The sequence below is a fragment of the Cottoperca gobio genome, chromosome 22 (assembly GCF_900634415.1).
Source record: "Cottoperca gobio chromosome 22, fCotGob3.1, whole genome shotgun sequence".
NCBI lineage: Eukaryota > Metazoa > Chordata > Actinopteri > Perciformes > Bovichtidae > Cottoperca > Cottoperca gobio.
In genome coordinates, this window is record NC_041376.1 from 13,398,795 (window position 1) to 13,417,239 (window position 18,445).

The 18,445-nt window shown below is 42.2% G+C and overlaps 1 protein-coding gene across 1 annotated transcript in view; it reads right to left on the reverse strand.

Annotated features, from left to right (window-relative positions):
- dlgap2a (discs, large (Drosophila) homolog-associated protein 2a) overlaps positions 1–15,049 on the reverse strand; it is a 99,484-nt gene extending 84,435 nt beyond the window's left edge. Inside the window, exon 1 of the mRNA XM_029460151.1 lies at positions 14,790–15,049. The gene's annotated coding sequence lies outside the window, so the exon portion shown is untranslated. The remainder of the gene's footprint in view (positions 1–14,789) is intronic.
- Positions 15,050–18,445: the final 3,396 nt, after the last annotated feature.

Below are 18,445 nucleotides of genomic sequence, written 5' to 3' on the forward strand. Positions count from 1 at the left end.
AGTCCTGGGTCTTCTCCGGGGTCTCCTCCCAGCTGGACGTGCCTGGAACACCTCGCCAGCCACCCGCCTGAGAAAACCCATTTCAGCCACTTGTACCCGCAATCTCGTTCTTTCGGTCATGACCCTTCATGACCATAGGTGAGGGTAGGAACGAAGATCGACGGGTAGATCGAGAGCTTTACCTTCTGGCTCAGCTCTCTTTTCGTCACAACGGTGCAGACCCGTCTCGTGAAAATTGATGTGCAAAGAGTTTGTCTGACTTGAGTATCGTGAAACAAAGAGTTGTTCAAGCTGTATCATTCATGCAAGAACAAACCTTAAAACAGTAAGCTATCATGCTGCACTTGTATTCATGAGTCATGTTTTGTATCTAAAACAAGGGCGTTGTTAGCGTGGTTAACAACTGTGCTGCTCCAGCTTTTATAGGTGGACAGTCTGGCAGCTGCGACCACCTGAGGGTGTGTTCACACTATTACACTTTATTTTGAAATGCCACTGTCATATTTCCACTTCCAAGACAACAGGGAGCGCCCGCAGGTGGATTGGAGGGAATCCGGCTTTTAACAAAGAATTGAGCCTCTTTTTTTTTAAGCAGAGGGGAGCACTTCCTGAATTTGAGCAATAGTTAAACTTTTGGACAGTGAGTGGGAGCAAGTGAGTCTGTTAAGCAAAGAGGGGGCTGATGGGTTTAATCAGCAGGTGATTGACCAACCATGACGGGCGGTCACTCGATTTACACGACCTTTCAAAAGTTTCACCTGCTATATTGATGTGCTTCTTCTTTCCTTCAATAATGGCTAATTTACCAGGGATAAACACTGTATAATTCAGACACCAGATTATGTATTATTTACAATTGAAATAGTTTAGCCCCAAAGGAAGAAGAATTCAATTATTAAAACTTCCACTAAGTGGACGTTCTCACAGTTTTGCATGATGGAGGAGAATACTGTTGGAACCATTTTTCAATTTGTTTTTCAGTACAGTAGTTAGGCTGAATAAATTTAAACTGTGATTTGTCAGTCCATAGTATTTTCACCTGATATTCCCTAACCAATTCCAAAACAGTGAACCCTAAACTTTCCATTTATATTGTCATATTTTAGGAATATTTTGCTAAAGCAACCTATTTATTCCACCTTGGCCTTATTGTGCACTTGACACTGAAACTGTACCTATTTAAATCTGCACACAATTTAATGCTAAACTTCCAGTTTCTTTTACGAATGAATGGTTATTTCTTCTCTTCTTATTGAACTGTTGCTGAGGGGTATCTTTTATTTTTCAGCCCTTTCAATTGTCAGTCTGGTTGACCCATTGTACTTTTTGTTCTCCATGTACAAAACAACATGTAACATTCATTTGTAACGAGGACTACAAGCAGTTTAGATTCGCCATGGCTGGCAAAAATGAAAGGGAAGCAATTAGTTTGTTAACCGATCTGAAAATGAATCAGAATTGTGATGGGCAATTTTCCTATTTGCGATAATGGAAATAATCATTGGTTGACGCTCCACATCTAAGCCACATGCAATATGCAATATGCATTCATGTATACAAGTATATTTCCTTCATTAATGTAAGATAACCAATAAACGTCAATACTATTTTAAATGAGCATCAGATAATCTCAAGGAAGCAAACTGCACATTATATTTGCAAAATGATCAATAAAAAATGCATAGTGTATCTTCATATAAAATGTATAACCTCATAGCTGCCTCACTGGATATAAAAGAATAGTCCAATTTACCCAAACTGACCGCTTGCTGGTATCTGTGTTCTTTAATAAACAAGAAAGGATGCGACACTGCAGTAAGTAACTGGAAAATAAAAACATGTATGCCATTTATAGTGTTACTTTGTTTTTAAATGAAGTCATGTTTTGAGTGATGGTTACTATGGAGGGCTACACCCGAGTGGTGGTGTAAATGATGAGAGGATTAAAAATGAGCACATGGTAGGATAAACAGATGCAGTTGTCAGAAAAATGCTCTCTTTGTGCTTGAAACAAGAGAGTAAGACAAAGAAAAAACAGAACACATACTTAGTTTCTCTAACGTGATTTAAGACCGGGTACAGTAACAGGTAATAAATGGATTTGCATCAGCGTTTTTATAGATGGTTCGCTTTTGGGTTCACGTTTAGTGGCTCAGACATCAATTTCACTGGGAGAAAGAGATAAAAAATGTTGAGTCTCATCTCCATTAGTCAGTCGTTCCTTTGGAGACGGTAGAAAGAGACGGATGGCCTGGCGGAAATAAACAGCTGGAACTTATGGGAGCGGTCTGTCTGTGTCAGGATCAGCCTTGGCTGGTTAAGGCCAAAAACATGCCGTGATACATGAGTCTATCGTCAAATTTAGAAAGTGACCATGGGACAGCATATTAACTTCAGACAGCTGACGAGGGCAATGGCAAGTAACTGTTTTTTTTTGTAATTGATTGTAACTACGTGACGAGAACAGTGGTGTGTGAATATATGCGTTGATGTGTGAATCTGCACGGTATTAAACCAAAGATCTTGTCAAGTCAAGAAATATGGACATGTGAATGTTGTTCCATGGCTGCAGTACAGAGACAAGGTGTCTAAATCAGTGACAGAGCTGTGTGGAATAACTCCATTCAATCAAAGAACACTCAGGGGACAAGTGCACTTCGCTTAGGCCTGCGTCATTTGAAATGTTCCCACAATGCTGGTGATTTACGCTCCTTAAATAAAAGCCATCATCCACTGACAGTCTCTGGCTCAGGGTGATTTAATTAATGGCAAGCACATCATCTCCCATATGTGGAACATGCCTTGGAGTTTGCTTGTCGATCAGCATCTGCCGCCCTCTCTGCAACAAAATATGATTCCAATCAATGCTGTAATGGCTTAGAGGCCGTGGACCTAATCAGCCTGGCAGGAGCCACAACAGCAATGGCAGAAACAGTTTGTGTGTGTGTGTGTGTGTGTGTATGTGTGTGTGTGTGTGTGTGTGTGTGTGTGTGTGTGTGTGTGTGTGTGTGTGTGTGTGTGTGTGTGTGTGTGTGAGAGTGTGAGTGTGTGTACATGTAGTCATGGGGAATAATATCTCTTTTATGGGTCTAAACAAATCCAGTAATCTGATTAAAGATGTTTTATTGTAAGAATTGAATAGTGTTTACCAAAGTGTGAACGAGATGGCGTAAGCATGAATAACAAAAACGCCTTTGTTGTAAGTGTGGATAACACATGCATTGGAACCGAGCGGCAACCTCCGGGTCTGACAAGTGAAGCCAATATGGAAGTGCCTCAAACTTGCGTTCTTTCAAATAGCCATCTGGGAGCGACTCCTCTGGTTGCATAAAGAAGTCCGGTTGTATAGAAGTCTATGAGAAAATGACCCTACATCTTACTTGATCTATTACCTCATTAAACATTTACCTGAAGAGTATATTATTTAAATTTCAAATCTTCTTCAACACAGCATGATGCTTATTTAGTAAATGATGGTCCAATTAGATTAAAATAGACAATAAAGAAGGGTATGCTTTCGTGCGTGGCTACCTTGTGATTGACAGGTTGCTAGCACGACAACCTCTAATCAAGGTTTCAAAACGATCGTCCACAAACCAATGGGTGACATCCATTTCCTATATACAGTCTATTATTGGAACCCGTTCTGCAGGAAGAGGCGTGAATGATGGTGTGTGTGTTTTCACTTTGGTTTGCTTTTAAATTATTCACAGCTCACTCATGCTAACACAAACGACACTACAGGACAGTCGCAAGATTAAAACATTTAATGGATAGTCAAGATTCTCCTGAAATAACGCACTTTCTTAAATACCCTCTGGTAATAACCAGCTACTTTGGCCTAAAGAAAAGATCAACAATGTAAAAGGACATGATGGGATCACAACCTCAAAGAAGTCCAAATTAATTCAATCTTGTCTCCCTTCTATTCATTAAGAAAAGCAGGACTGATGTCCATTGAGAGAGCCATGCAGGTACTTGAACTCTCAAAGTCTTCATGATTATTCTCTAGTATGTAGTGTTGAACATTATCATTTAAAATGGTTCAATAGATTCCAAAACAATGCCTGAGTATTATAGACACGATGTGGAAGGCCCTCAATGCTCCAGTTGCCAGCCTGAATGGTGTCATAAATGCAAGCTTTCTAAAAGCCCGATGGACACATTGAGAGCTCCCTTCATATGCCTGCTAATGAAAAAAATGACCAATGCCCATCTGTACAGTGCATCTGCTCCCAGAAATCAGTCGCAGACAGTTCCGAAAGCTGACACAGAGATCCCCATTGTCGTCTCACAACTCTGACACTGGGAGTTGTCTCATTTGTCCCCAGTGGAGCCGGTTCTCTGAGTTCATGTCTGCCGAGGAACATCTACTTGGTGGCACAAACCAGGAGGAGCTCAGAAGGAGCCAACAGCCAAATTTAATACCTCAACTTCTGAACCTGAACGATTTAGTTTACTTTCATAAAGCCAAAGCCCCAGTTTGTGGATGTCTAGATGGTTAGAGGAGTCTTTTTGTATTGTGGAAACATCTTCAGAGCAGCAGTAAGCGTTATTAAAGCAAATATATATTAATCAGATGGTTACTGGATGCTTACTTCTTACTGTGACATGAATGTATTTGCAATACTTACAACCACTTTGGGGTTTGTTAAGTGTTTCCCCCCCTCACTTTTAAACACGTAGAAACGGTACCTTCACCTTTAAGAGCTGTACATTGCACATAACTTTAACTGCAGTATTTTGCTCAATGACACAGCAATGAATCGCGAGTTTCAAACTAACACGAGCTTGCCTCTCTAACCCTTTATCACCAGCCATTTCCATATCCGACTGTATGGATGCTGTAAACAGTAATAGCAGGTTAAATCCTGATTTTATTCTACTAGAACAATGATTAATGATCTGAGTGTGCTAATCTATAGTCCTGTCTGTAGGTGTTAATGCCAGACATGTGTTGCTCAGTGGGTATCACAGCGGCACCACCTGGCCCAATGACCCTGCCTCTTACTAGTCAGCAGGTCTCTGGCTCGACCTGCTACAGATCAGCTGTAAGGAGAAGGAGGGGGCGGTTGTGCGTTTCCCCAACACACACATTGACTCAACAACACATGGACCTGGAGACGAAAGTGTTAAATCGCCACCACATCATCGCAGAGGTGTCACATTTCTACTGAGCCCACATGGAGAAGGTGTAAATGTGAAATTTGTGTTTGAATACTCAATACTACACTTGTTGAGGCGGCATGTTTTTTGAAAGCACAGTTCTTACAATAAGCATAATTGTGTTTATTTGATAGTTTGCATTGTAGTTATGAGAGTTGTTGGACATATTATGTTTGGGGCCACACTCATGCCACAGTTGTTTGATAACAATTTGGAAGTGTGTCATGGACATGTCACATTGATGATTTATCTGTGGCTATTAATAGGAGCAGTGGGGGAGTGGGTGTAATTGCATACTCGTGATGACTGATTGCATAATGTGGTGAGCAATACAAAAAGATGGCAGCAAAGTGACTCATGCTTCTGTAGCTCATGGCAGGGCATTTTGGTCACTTCATAGACACAACCATCAACAACAATCATTCTCTTGGTTGTCTGATCTCAAAAAACTTATTTTGGTCTTTGAGGTCTAAATGGTGAGGAGGGGGTCAGTCTGGGATCACAGAAGTTATAATTAAGTCGTCTGGTTGTAATGAGGGTCAACTTTAACAAAATATCTACTAAGAAGGTACACACTAGATAAGACCAGAAATCTAAACATACTATATATTTTCAGCCCACTTGTCCGCTTCCGTTCCTTATTTAATACAACTGCCTGCACCTGCTGTACTTTCTGCTGCACCTGCCTGTACCTGTAATCTATTGAAAAATGATGCCCCCCTCAGCCTGTATCTCTAATCTGTTCCACTTTACCATCATATTCCATCAAATAATTTCAAGGGGTCCTGAATGGAACAGTCCATAAAATACTTCCATTAAGTGTGTTTTGAGTGTGGCAAAGGCATCAGCTGTGATTTACCAACTGTAACCAATAGCATTTGGTGCGTTAGTGGCGAGCTACAGAGCAGAAACAGAAGACTATCCAGGCTGCACAGTGACTTTGTATTACAAAGTGACAGCCAGTGCCTTGAAGGAAAAATAACAAACCAGTCTGGTCTCCTAAAAAAATGACGTTCCCATACAACGAAACTGCATTGTAAATTAAGTTTCGAGGGGAACATATTTTGTACCGGATTACGTTTGTGTTGACGTATCATAAATATCTTTCAAATTAAAGTCCACGGAAGTCTGTGTATGGAGGTCAGGGTGGGTGGATGAGTCAAACAAACACACGACTTTCATTGACGTCTGTAACTTAAAGAACAAACTAACTTATTTTAAACCAAACCATTTTCCTAAACCTAACCAAGTAGTTTTATTACCTAAACATCAGCAGGTAGTTTGTTGTTTTGTATTCTGTCTGGGACCTACAGTTGGACGTGCTTTGTGCAGACTTGCAACATAAATGTACCCATTACCAGAGTCAGGCTGGTTACTTGAATACTGCAATCAAGTACTCAATTACACATTACTCAATAAAAACATTCAACGATTACATTACACCCAGCCCCCTCGAAGGTGCCTTTAAACAACTGCATATCCTCCACACACACACACACACACACACACAAACACACACACACACAGGTCACATCTTCTGTATTTAGCTAATGTGTTGAAAAATAGAACGCAATGTAGTTTAATAAACACCCAGCCTATGATTTGGAGGCATTTACTCACAGTCTACAGATAGCTCAGCCCCGGTGACTCTCCAGAAGTCCCAAACTCACAGTAAAGCTACAAGGTTCACACACACAAACTCTGAACAAAACCTTGTGATTACTGCCCCTTGCCACATAACCCAAATCCTGGACCAGTCTCTCCACTGAAACTAATGGCCGAACTGATGTCCAACATTCACCAAAGTCCCAGTAAAATAACAACAAAGTGAGAAATACGGCACTCCTTTATTTGTTGTTGCAGTAATCTGACACACTTTAATGCATAACGTGTGTCCGTGATGCACATACAAGCGTGAATAAGCAACTCTCTTTTCCTTTTTACCTTGAGAGCTATAAAAGAAATGAATAACGTCAAGCTCATACAAATATAGAAATCTTTGACTCCAGAAGTTTTTTGGCAATGCAAACTGGCCTTGAACGTCAATACAGCAGGGCAGATCATGTCTTGTTCGACACAACACACTCTCTATTTTTGGAACAGGTGAGTGCAGAACATCCTGGCTCAGCTAAGTGATGTGACTGCAGCACCCGTTGAGCTCATTAGCAGGCAATAGAGTAACTAGTCCAAACCCGGCCTCTTCAAACAGTCCTCTATTGGTCTCTAATGCGGCAAGTTTTTTAATGTAGGTTTAGTGGCGGCATGGTTAAGGAGTCACCAGAAAGACTTGTGAGAGAATATATTAATACCATTGAGGGGATCTGGATGGTTTGTTCGTGCGGTTCAGAGAGACGGAGAGTGAGCATGGTACAGTCCAGGTCCAGAGGGCTTGAGATCATTATAGTCTTGTGTTACACAGTAATCTGGATACTGGCTGGTCAGACTCTTACAGTCACAGTCAAGTTTGTCTTAAAAATCTGCACCTGAATACCCCTCTATCTCTTTGAGGTCCCTTGCCAATGATTACTTAGCAATTCAAGCCAGTTATAACTTTGATGAAAGATGCTGGATCTGAACGATCTGCTTGATTTTGGATTATTGTTTTGTTTCTTGTGGTAGCGCTGCAAAAAAAGAAGCTGTTACTGATGCTGGAAATGCAAAGCACATCATATCCAGAGGGATTGTTGTTTTCAAATGAAATTAAAAAAGATTGAGGAAAGGTTGACATGAAAGAAACAGACCAACACAGCTGCCAATGTCACCTTTATCACAAAGCCCTAAATAAATAAATGCAGTTGCTGTCTATCTGTGTAATACTGTAAAGCAAGTACTGATGACTCCATTTTCCCCGTGACTGTGCAGTCTCACTTTTGACCTACCTCCGCTGGCTACTTTCCTTGAGGGAGCACAGTGTGTCCACAGCACATCGGAGGTCATGACTGTCTGTCACTGATATCAGCGTCTCTGTTCGCCATAACCCCCTGTGATAGCAATGCATGTTTTGAAAAGCATGAGCAGGCTCCATAATGAGTCAGGAGTTCAAGATATGTTGAAGACTGCTGCATATCTGAAAACCAAGGTCCCAGAGTGATGGATTGAAATCCACATGGGGAGTGACAGCAGAACTTTGAAGAAACCCTGGTCCAACGAAAAGCGCAGAAGGTTATCGCAGTGTGGAGGAAAAGGCTAACACAAATGGTAGAAAAACACTTTTAAGACAATCACAGTTCTTTTTTTTTTAGCATTTCACTTGAAAGTGGTGTATGGATGGAGTTACAGATGCAGCCACGTAGAGTTTCTAATCCCAACCAAAGGCTTTTTGGCTGCAGTCCAGTTGTTACAACGCTATAGAACATCAATACAGCATAAACCAAAACACACGATCCTCCCAAATATAAAAATATTCTTTTGTGTCCTAAAATGCAAAAGACAAAGTGAGGATATATGTCATGAATATAGAACTACATTTTAGTCGTACTTAAATGCAGTTGAGCTTGTGAAACACAAATCTACTGTGCAAAGGACAACAGCATTCTCACTGTTACTCAGCATGAGAGCTATTCTGCAGCACTTCTTACTCAACACATCACCAAAAGCACGTCACCTTGAAAAACCTAAAGATCCAACACGCCATTAATAATGCATCTTTGAAATTACACATGAACAGTGTCCAATTGTGACACCTGCTGACCAACAGCAACAATGCAACCAATGACAATCACAGAGCGCTTCACTGTGTTCGTAAATATTTACAACTTCAGCTATTTTTAAAGCTGTGATACATCATACTTTTATCAAACTACATGCGAACGTACTGAATCACGCTTACGTGCTATGTTTGCATTATGCAAATTGATGCAGGAAATCATATTCAGGTAAATAGATTCTTTCAGTAACAAAAAGGAGCAAATAGCTTGTGGTGGATGCAGGCATGAGTTAGGTATTACATAACCAGGATAAAATAATAACATTTTCCATTGATGAGTAAATGAATTAGCCCATTTGAATTCTATTGCATTGTATTACACATCAATAATGTCTATTGCTCTCAGAAAACAAGTCAATACACTTTTCAGGGGTCTAAAAGACATGATCATTATTAAACTCTCATGTGTGATAATAATGACAGTGAATCTGGACGTGTGTGAGTTGGCTTGAGATAATACAGTGTGAAGCTCCTGAGAGACGTTTGCAGGGATCAATCTGAAGGCAAAATAAGCTGCACTGTTGCGGCATCCCTCCACCCACACACTCACCCTGCTCACACACACATACGTAATGTAGTCATCTCTGTTGGAGGATGTGTGTGTACTGTATAAACGTGTGATCAGCGTGTATCTCTGTGTGTGTTTTCCACCTGTTCTCTCCATCGTTCCTTCCTCTCCTTGTCATTCTTTCCTCCCCTCTTTTCATTCATCCTCTCAATCCCTCCCACCTTGTTTTGATCTCTTTCTTCTTTTCTCTCCCACTCGCTCTCGGTCACATAAACATGCACATGCACCCATCTATCCACCCACACTTGCAGTTGGCACGGGCGAGTCCCCGAAAAGCAGCACAGTTTGGCGTGGGGCTATGCAACAACAAAAAAATACAAGAAACGGTGCGGCACCACTGCCTAATGGTGTCTCCATGGCAACTAAAGGAGCGAGGCCCTGCGATGCGGTGTCAAACTAACACAGGATTTTAAACCTTAGCAAATAACTTCACTTTTGTGTGGTGGTGGGATAGGGTCACTTAAAAAGCAGAAGTAAGCTCTCACATGTTTACTACAGTCAACAAACTTTTGGATATCACATACGATCAATGCTCAACATTTACTCTGAAACATGTAGAACGTGTGCTACATACGACTCTTTAACAACGCCATAACATCAAGCTTTCCCATTTAGCTTTAATGTTAAAACCATTTTATTACGCTCTATATTTCGTATCATATATTTTCTTTTTATTAAAGCTATGATGTCTACAGTGAGTGGGATATTTAGATGCAAGACTAAGAGTTTTGTTAATGGCTGCACAATTTCATCAAATGGAAATATTCTGTAAATATGGGACAAAGCATGTTCCCCAAAATGACATGTTTACGTTCAAGTGTCGCGGTCAGCAGTAATGGAGAAAGTAGGATGGCTCTACTCTGTCTCTGTGGGAATTCCCATGAAAACTTAATACAGTGCAGCGTAGTTTGTGATTGTTATGACCCTTTTAAAAACAAAGTGATGCATCTCAAGGGATTGTTTTTTTACTGCAAACAAAACATGTATTGAATCTGTATTAATGCTATTTGCATAATATTCTAATACCTTTCATATAGAAAATTCTCCACATACTAAATGGACACCTATACTGCAGGCTAAAACCCAAACACACACACACAAACACACATGTCCATTACACAACAGCACACGGTAGTAAAGGCAGTATGCCAGAGAACACAACAGTTTATCATCCTGACTTAGTGTATCAGAGGTGTGAAGGCGTGTCAGCAAACTGCTGGTGGAGGTAAAGGGGAAAAGCATCGCAGCTGGAGCAGCTTACTCAGGTGAAACTTTTAAGATGCAGTCCTGAACAGAGGTTATTCTGTTTCAGTGAGTGAGTCATTTGGCTTTAATGCTTTACCTGTGGCTCAGAGACTGAGCTCTGGCACCGGCTCAGGCTGCAGTGCAACCTATTGACAGCCAGTGAGAGAGAGAGAGAGAGAGAGAGAGAGAGAGAGAGAGAGAGAGAGAGAGAGAGAGAGAGAGAGAGAGAGAGAGAGAGAGAGAGAGAGAGAGAGAGAGAGAGGACTGAGAGAGAGAGGAATATAGGGAATGAGAGAGAGAGGAAGAGAGGAAGAGAGAGGAAGAAATGGGCAAGAGAGTCGTGAGTGTGTTGGAGAGTGACAGACAAACAGAGAGTGAGAGAGGGATGCTGAGGCGAAAGAAGAGGGAGCTTTCTTCTCTGGTTTTTCCTTTGGGTTCAGTTCAAGATTCCCCACCGGGATAGAAGCCTGATCTGAAGAGGCGACTGAGGCATCCCGCATGTTTGTAAGCATGTTTTTGTGAGTGGTTTTCCAGAAAGAGAGAGGCTGATTGAGTCAGTTGGACAATGATTGACGTCAAAACCATTATCCCAGCAGGCCTCACACACACGTGCAAAACAAACACACACATGGTAGCTGACAAAACGGACACCAGCCTGATCATCTACAGCGACTGGGCCACTTTGCAACACCTTAATGACCAGCAGTGACTTTTAATGTAACAAGCCAGGCCACCATCTGTGTGTCCCACAAAAGTTTTGCATCCATCCAGAGCTGTGGAGCATTATCCCCACCGACTATTCAAATAAATACCCTGCCATAGCTCTCATCCATGTCGGCTGCTGAAACCATGATCCATGACAAATTAAACTCGTCCAAATTAAGCTGTCAGCCATTTTCCAACTCATTCTCCATTTCATTCAAACACATTCCCTTCCACGCTGCAGATGTGTGTCTCTTTATGTATAAAACCGTTTTTCAGAGACACATCACTGTCGTTCCAGAAGCTGTTGGACTGTGACAATATGCTTCCTTAAGCGGTGCAAATCAACACGAGAGGAAACCATGAAATCGGAGATCTGCAAACATGATTTGTTAGCAGACCTGAATCAACGCCATCCGCGTTGCTAAAAAACACTTCACTAACCGCAAACAGTCACAGCCCAATAAGATTTTTAAGAACCCGTGCTTTCCTTTCAAGATGTGTAACTCTAGAAGTCCTGCACAAATTGAATTAATTGCTCCTTGTCATAGTTATTATGGATGTTTCTAATATACTTGTAATTCATGTGAAAGGATGTAGATTAGCATATGCTGATGGCAATATTCCATGTGTGGTCTCACAGCTACAGCTGCATGTCAAGATGCAGAGGGATGATAGGCTTGTTCCTTCTGATTTGTTTACTGCGGACGGCTGTTTTCATTGTTTGTGAGCTTCACTGTCAAAAGCTGTGAGTCCACTGTCCCAGATATCCAATGTGAGGCGCCAAGAACGCTCACAAAGGTTCTTCTTCATCTGTGCGTTTTTTAAAGCGCTGAGGCCGACGTTAATATCAATTTGTTAGTTACTTCATTCCTTTCTTCTGGGAATCACCTGTTTAATTCAAATGCCTGTGGGCAGTGTGCGGCGAAGGGAAATAGAACAAACACGGCGCTGCATGGTCACAGCTCAGCTTACATGTACCGCGGCCGCAACCAATCTGAACATGACAGTCACACAAGGCCCGTGTTAATCAACCTAAGGAAAACACATTATGTAAGCAAGCTGTTTGTGCAATCAAATTTAGCCTGCCACTCAAGAGTCATTCATCTTGCTTGAAAGTAAATGTGACAGCATGATTTTCATCAGGACAACAGCTGTATCTGTATTCCCTGTCAGGCTGCTGAGAGGGACAAACACAACACAGCAGGTGTGACAAGACAATCAAGACCCTGTCGTCGCAGCCAGGTTAATATGAACTACATATTTAGATTGCTCAGGTTTAGTGCCCAACTGACCCGTACTACATGAAGTAAAGGTACTAACATTAACAGAGGATAGTGGGAAACTGGTCGTTTTAATGTTTATGTACAGGGCGTGCAATTAACATACACCAATCTACAAAATGTGGCAGGTGCTGTATGTAATTCCGATACTACTGCGAAGGCACAATTGCAAAGTGCTCGGTCATGCGTGCAAAGGCAATAATAGTTTGGGTGGTCCCAGCTTACGTTTGAGTTTGAGTGAATCAGGAGCGATGCTTCATGAGAGTACAGAACACGGATTGAAATTCATGGCACTTACTCAGAGCTGTGACACTTCGGGTGGTCCTATGCCTTTACCCCCTTGATTGTGTTTCACTAATGCAATAGCCATGTTTTCCCCACACATGTCAACGTGCAGGCAGCAAAACAAGCACTTGCATTAAGTGGGAATACGCACACCTATGTGATAAGGCACCCTTCGAGATGGTGGGGATATAGTATTCTGGCTCAATGACACTTCAGCAAGATAGAAGGCTTTCACTGTGACTCCCTTTTGGCTGCCTTACACATATAGACACATAGAACCCCGTTGAAATTAGGGCCTGTAATTCCAATTAATGAGCACCACTGGAACCGCTCGTGGTTCATTATTGTTGTGTCCTAAAGATGTCTGCTGTTGAAAACTGGATATCCCTCATTCAGTTAATACCTAGAGCCCGGATTCTTCAGCTTAGTGGCATTAGTGACACAGTTGTTTAAGCATGGCAATAATAACCCCCAAACACCGCTGATAATTCCCATCAGATAGGTCCACCTGCAAATACAGCATGCAGACTGCTGGAAGTTACTTTGGATTACAAGCATCTGTTCAAATACCATAGGCTGATAGATGAAGAGCCTCTCTAACCAAGCCTACGCTGTCTGTGCTGAGCAACACATTTTGGAGAGAGAGAGAGAGAGAGAGAGAGAGAGAGAGAGAGAGAGAGAGAGAGAGAGAGAGAGAGAGAGAGAGAGAGAGAGAGAGAGAGAGAGAGAGAGTCAGTCTGCAGTGCAGCAGTTGACATGAACCTCCAAAACATCTCCTCTAACTGGCTGCAGTGGCTTCGTGCTCCACAAAGCAGGCTGATTTACACCGGCGGCCGAGAACCCGGGAACCTGGGTTGTAAATCGTCACCAAGTCGCCACCCACAGTGGAACGCCACCCAATACTCGAAGAAGAGACGGCGCTGCACTGTAGAGGAGTGTTTCCCAAAAGTGAGTGAGTGCTGCTGACGTCACAACCATAGTCAAGGTATGAGGGAGACGATTGATAACACACACACACACATGCACACACACACACACACACACACACACACACACACACACAGACAGTGGAAACATGCGTGCAGACACATGCACTTTCTCCTTGAGACTTCAAGCACTTCATTCACAAAACAACGTATAAAGGCACCCACTCATAGCTCAACCTTACATGGGTTCACATTAGACGCATACAGCCGCCCACACACCCCCATGCAAGTGTTCAAACACGCACACACACATACACACACACACGCACACAGTGTAGTGTGCGCCCTCAACAATGCTGTCATAGAATCTCGTTGTTATCAACTGAGCTGCACCGCAAAGTACGTATACAGGGTTTCCCCTTAAGAAAGAAAAAACAATAATGCTGCACTTTTTCTATACCCCCCCCACCCCCTCCAAAGACACAGACTAAGGGTGACTTAAATACTATATAGACGCTGCCACCGCTCCCCAACACCTAATCTAGATTGGATTATGGACGACAGTGTGTGGAACATGTATATCATGTACAGTAAAAGAGGGTACATAAGGCTGATCCTCACATTTCAAATGATTCCAAGTTGCTGCAGTAGATCAGAATTTATTGCAGAGCTCTTTGGCAAATATAATGGAAGCTCAGAGAGCCCAAGTGCTCTACTGTGAAGCACAGATTTGCACACACACTATACGCTATACGTTGGACCTGTTTACACACAACTTCTGCCAAAATATCATCTCCTCATTAGAACATGTCAAATCCACCCTCAGGGAGAAACAAGCAAAAGACGCTCCTCAGTCACACACTACATGAAACGCAGAATAAAATCATCAAGGCAGAGAATGAACTTACCTGGCACAGTCTAAAAGCAGGAGGTATCTAAGAGCACAAGCGTCTCTGTCACCCGGAGACAGCAGAACACAGTCATATGTGCAAGAGATGTTGGATCCCACTTCCTGAGCTCTTCCCCTCTCTCTTCTATCCTATGACTTTTCCCTCACATTTATCCAGACCCTCTGACGACAGGTAGGGGAGAGAGAGCGGCAAAAGAACGGGGGATCAAAACGAATTAAGGGTGGGAAAATGAGAGTGAGATGCTCAGATCTCCTCCACTGAGACGAGTTGTGAGCGCACCGTGAGGACCATCCACTGCACCAGAGCAGAGTAGCGCACAGCAAGAGAGGGAGAGGAGAGAGGAGAGGCAGGCAAAACAGGCATTTGCTGCTGCTGCTTTCAACAGCATGGCTGGAGCAAAAATATGGGACTGGAGTCTGGATCCTGGACTGCTCCTTTACTGAGCGTTTACCCGAACAGATGGAGAGTTATGAAGAGAATGGGTGAGAGACAGAGAGGAGCAACAGAGCAAGAGATAGTGAGAAGCTTCTTCTCTTTTTACATGGCACCAAGCAGACACTATCTCTGTTCCATTCCTGTCGTGCGTGACATCTTATATATTCCTCACTTCCTCTCTCTACTACTGCATGTTAGCCACCAGCTTCTTCGCTGTCCTTATCTACAGTGTCGCCGTGGATAAACTCTTACACTGGCATCACGTCAAGAGCCCTTTCAAAACACGTTTTTTTTTCTCTCCAGACAATGACAATGATTGTCTCATTCCTTTCTCCCTCCATGCCTACCTTTCCCTTTCTTATGCTGTCACAGTCAACAACAATGTGTGACACAATACAAACAGAACATACGTTTTTCAACTAGAACTGTAGTTAAAAGAAAGTGTGCACAGTGAGTGATGGTGCATTACATAACTGGCCACATTATCCACACAGAGTATAAATACCAGGCACAGTTAGTGATATGCATATTCAAAGCATGCCATATTGTAACGGGAATATTCTCCAACAATGTGGCACATTTAGATAGCTATCAATCTCTCCTATGGGGCGATTGGGCCACCTGGCCTCTTGCTTGCTGCAACAGGGGAGCAGGCTTTTAGTTGGAGTCCTTCGGCCCGAGCAGGGCTCAAGGTCGCTTGGCAGTGCTGCTCGCCGGCAGCCCAAATCCTTCAATGATTAACAGTAGCAGACAGGATGGGGCAGCTGTCAATCCAGATCTATAGTCTCGGCCAAGAGAGCCAGGCCAGCCGACCGGAGCGCATTCCAACGCTGCTCAACCAGGTAGAGCTGCGATTTATGAGCCCATTGAAAAAATCTATTCCCCCTTCAGTGGCCAGGTGGGTACATGCATAATACTGATATTGTCCCCTGCCTTGTTCACGTAATAAAAAAACAGGAGATGAGAGGGAGGAAGGGATGTCTGGGTTTATAATGAGGCTGCGCTTCTATCAAATGGGTTGATAGGATGATACCTGCTGGATTAATATTTGCTCAGCACAATCTTTTGCTGTAAATCACTTGTCAACTCAGATTTATATCATTTTAATTTCGATGTCCAGTTTATTTCACCGGTGTAACTTATTGTCTATATTATATTTAGATTTCCTTTACCTCTATTTACACTGGGTACTTTTGAAATGCAGTAATTGCATTTTTACAATCAATATTCATATTATCTAGTCTAGTAGAGGCTTTCATGCCATCCATGTGTGCAGGCAGCCAGCAGGAAGTCACCTTGGTGGACAAGAGGACAACTCTAATGCTTCTGCTCTGTGCGCCCAGAAATGAACAGAAAGTGATGATAATCCATCTAACACAACTTCATCACCAAAAGCTACACATGTGTGTTCTCTGCATTTTCAAAGTGTACAAAGTTAGAGGTGAATTATACTTTGAGCTATTACTGAGTAAATTAATTCTAAGCAGTGTTAAAGTTCAAAGATTATAAGAAAATCAATACAAGAATCAGAGATTTGGGGAAAAAATTGATAAGGCTGTCAAACATCATCTGGGTGTCATCAACTTGCCCGTCTTCTGGTGTCTCGCTAGGTTCTCCAATCACACACTCGCTTCAAGCCATTACAACTTTTCCAACACTGAGAGAAATGACTACCTTGTGCAGACGTGTATCCATTGCATTAGCAGTCTGCATAATGTGCAGCTGTGTCATAACATATGAAGACGGTACCACACACCTCTCTACATATCTAAAAAGGTGACGTGCGCAGGCGGTAAAGTTAACGACATGAGCAGTCGACACAATGTAAGCATTGTTAGCACTAGCAGCTAATGCTACTTCCAACTGGCCCCTAGCTTCTCCTAGTTGAGGGCAAAACAGTTACTGAAGCCATGTGCTGACATACAGCTTTATGATAAAACATTCAGAAGGATGACACTGATCCAGGAACTGCAGCAGTTTAGTGAAACAACTCCTTAAGAAGTGGCTTAAGAGTTATCCAGCATATCACTGGCCATGTTTACTATTGTTGGTGTGTTTTCTCGGGGTTTACTGATTCAGTATTTGAAATAAAAATTTAGGAAGTTATTGATTTTTTCCCACAAATATTGAGTCAGAATGCTTCTTCTTCTTCTTCTTCTTCTTCTTCTTCTTCTTCTTCTTCTTCTTCTTCTTCTTCTTCTTCTTCTTCTTCTTCTTCTTCTTCTTCTTCTTCTCTTCTTCTTCTTCTTCTTCTTCTTCTTCTTCTTCTTCTTCTTCTTCTTCTTCTTCTTCTTCTTCTTCTTCTTCTTCTTCTTCTTCTTCTTCTTCTATCCTCTTCCTCCTCCTCTTTCCTTTTTCTCCGGTCTCTGAGCTCTCCACGTCCTGACCGTACAATGCCTCTACAATCCTGTGTCAGGTGTTTCTCGGTCGACTGGAAAAGCCGGCCTTCCTCTTTGTGTTTAACAAATCTCATCTCACAAAAATATTCATTTCACGGGTCGCTGTCCCACACAAGCCAATATGCACGCAGGGAGAGGCATTAAGCATTATTCCCTTCTCTATTCAAATTGGAAACAGCGAAGTGGGGCTGTGCCAAAGATATCAGCCTCCTGCTGTACGTGGCCTGTCCTTGTAATGAGGTTGCAGCCACTGCTAACTATTCATTCTAGTCATTCACCAGCCGGCCTTATCATTGCTCTCGAATGACTTTGGCTTAACGACGTTCAAAGGAGACCCGCCTCGCTCTTGTGTTGAACTGATGTGCTCACAGTTTGTCATCGTTCAGTGATACACGTATCACACATCCCCATGAGGTCCACTCATTGTTGAGTTAAATTAAAAAAAACAGTGGATCTTTTCTTCCTCATTTAAAAAAATGTCAGCGTCACAGGAAATACAGTGTGTAGTCTGAGCATCCAATTACTGAAAACATCTTCCTCGTTTTACACAATCCAGATCGTAATCAAACTCATCTGAATCTCTTCAGTAATTTATCTCTGAGTGACATTCTTGATGTCTTTCATTAAAATATTGTTCTTTAGTTCTTCACCTGTCCTGGACAATGCCAATTAACTTAAATATATATTTATGTTTTATGTGTCATCAACATGGTCAATGACATTTCACACTCAAAGTCTGAATCAGGATAAAAAAGTGTGAAACCTGTTATAATCTATTGAATTTTCATGGATTCTAACCCTGTTCGTGATACTCTTCAT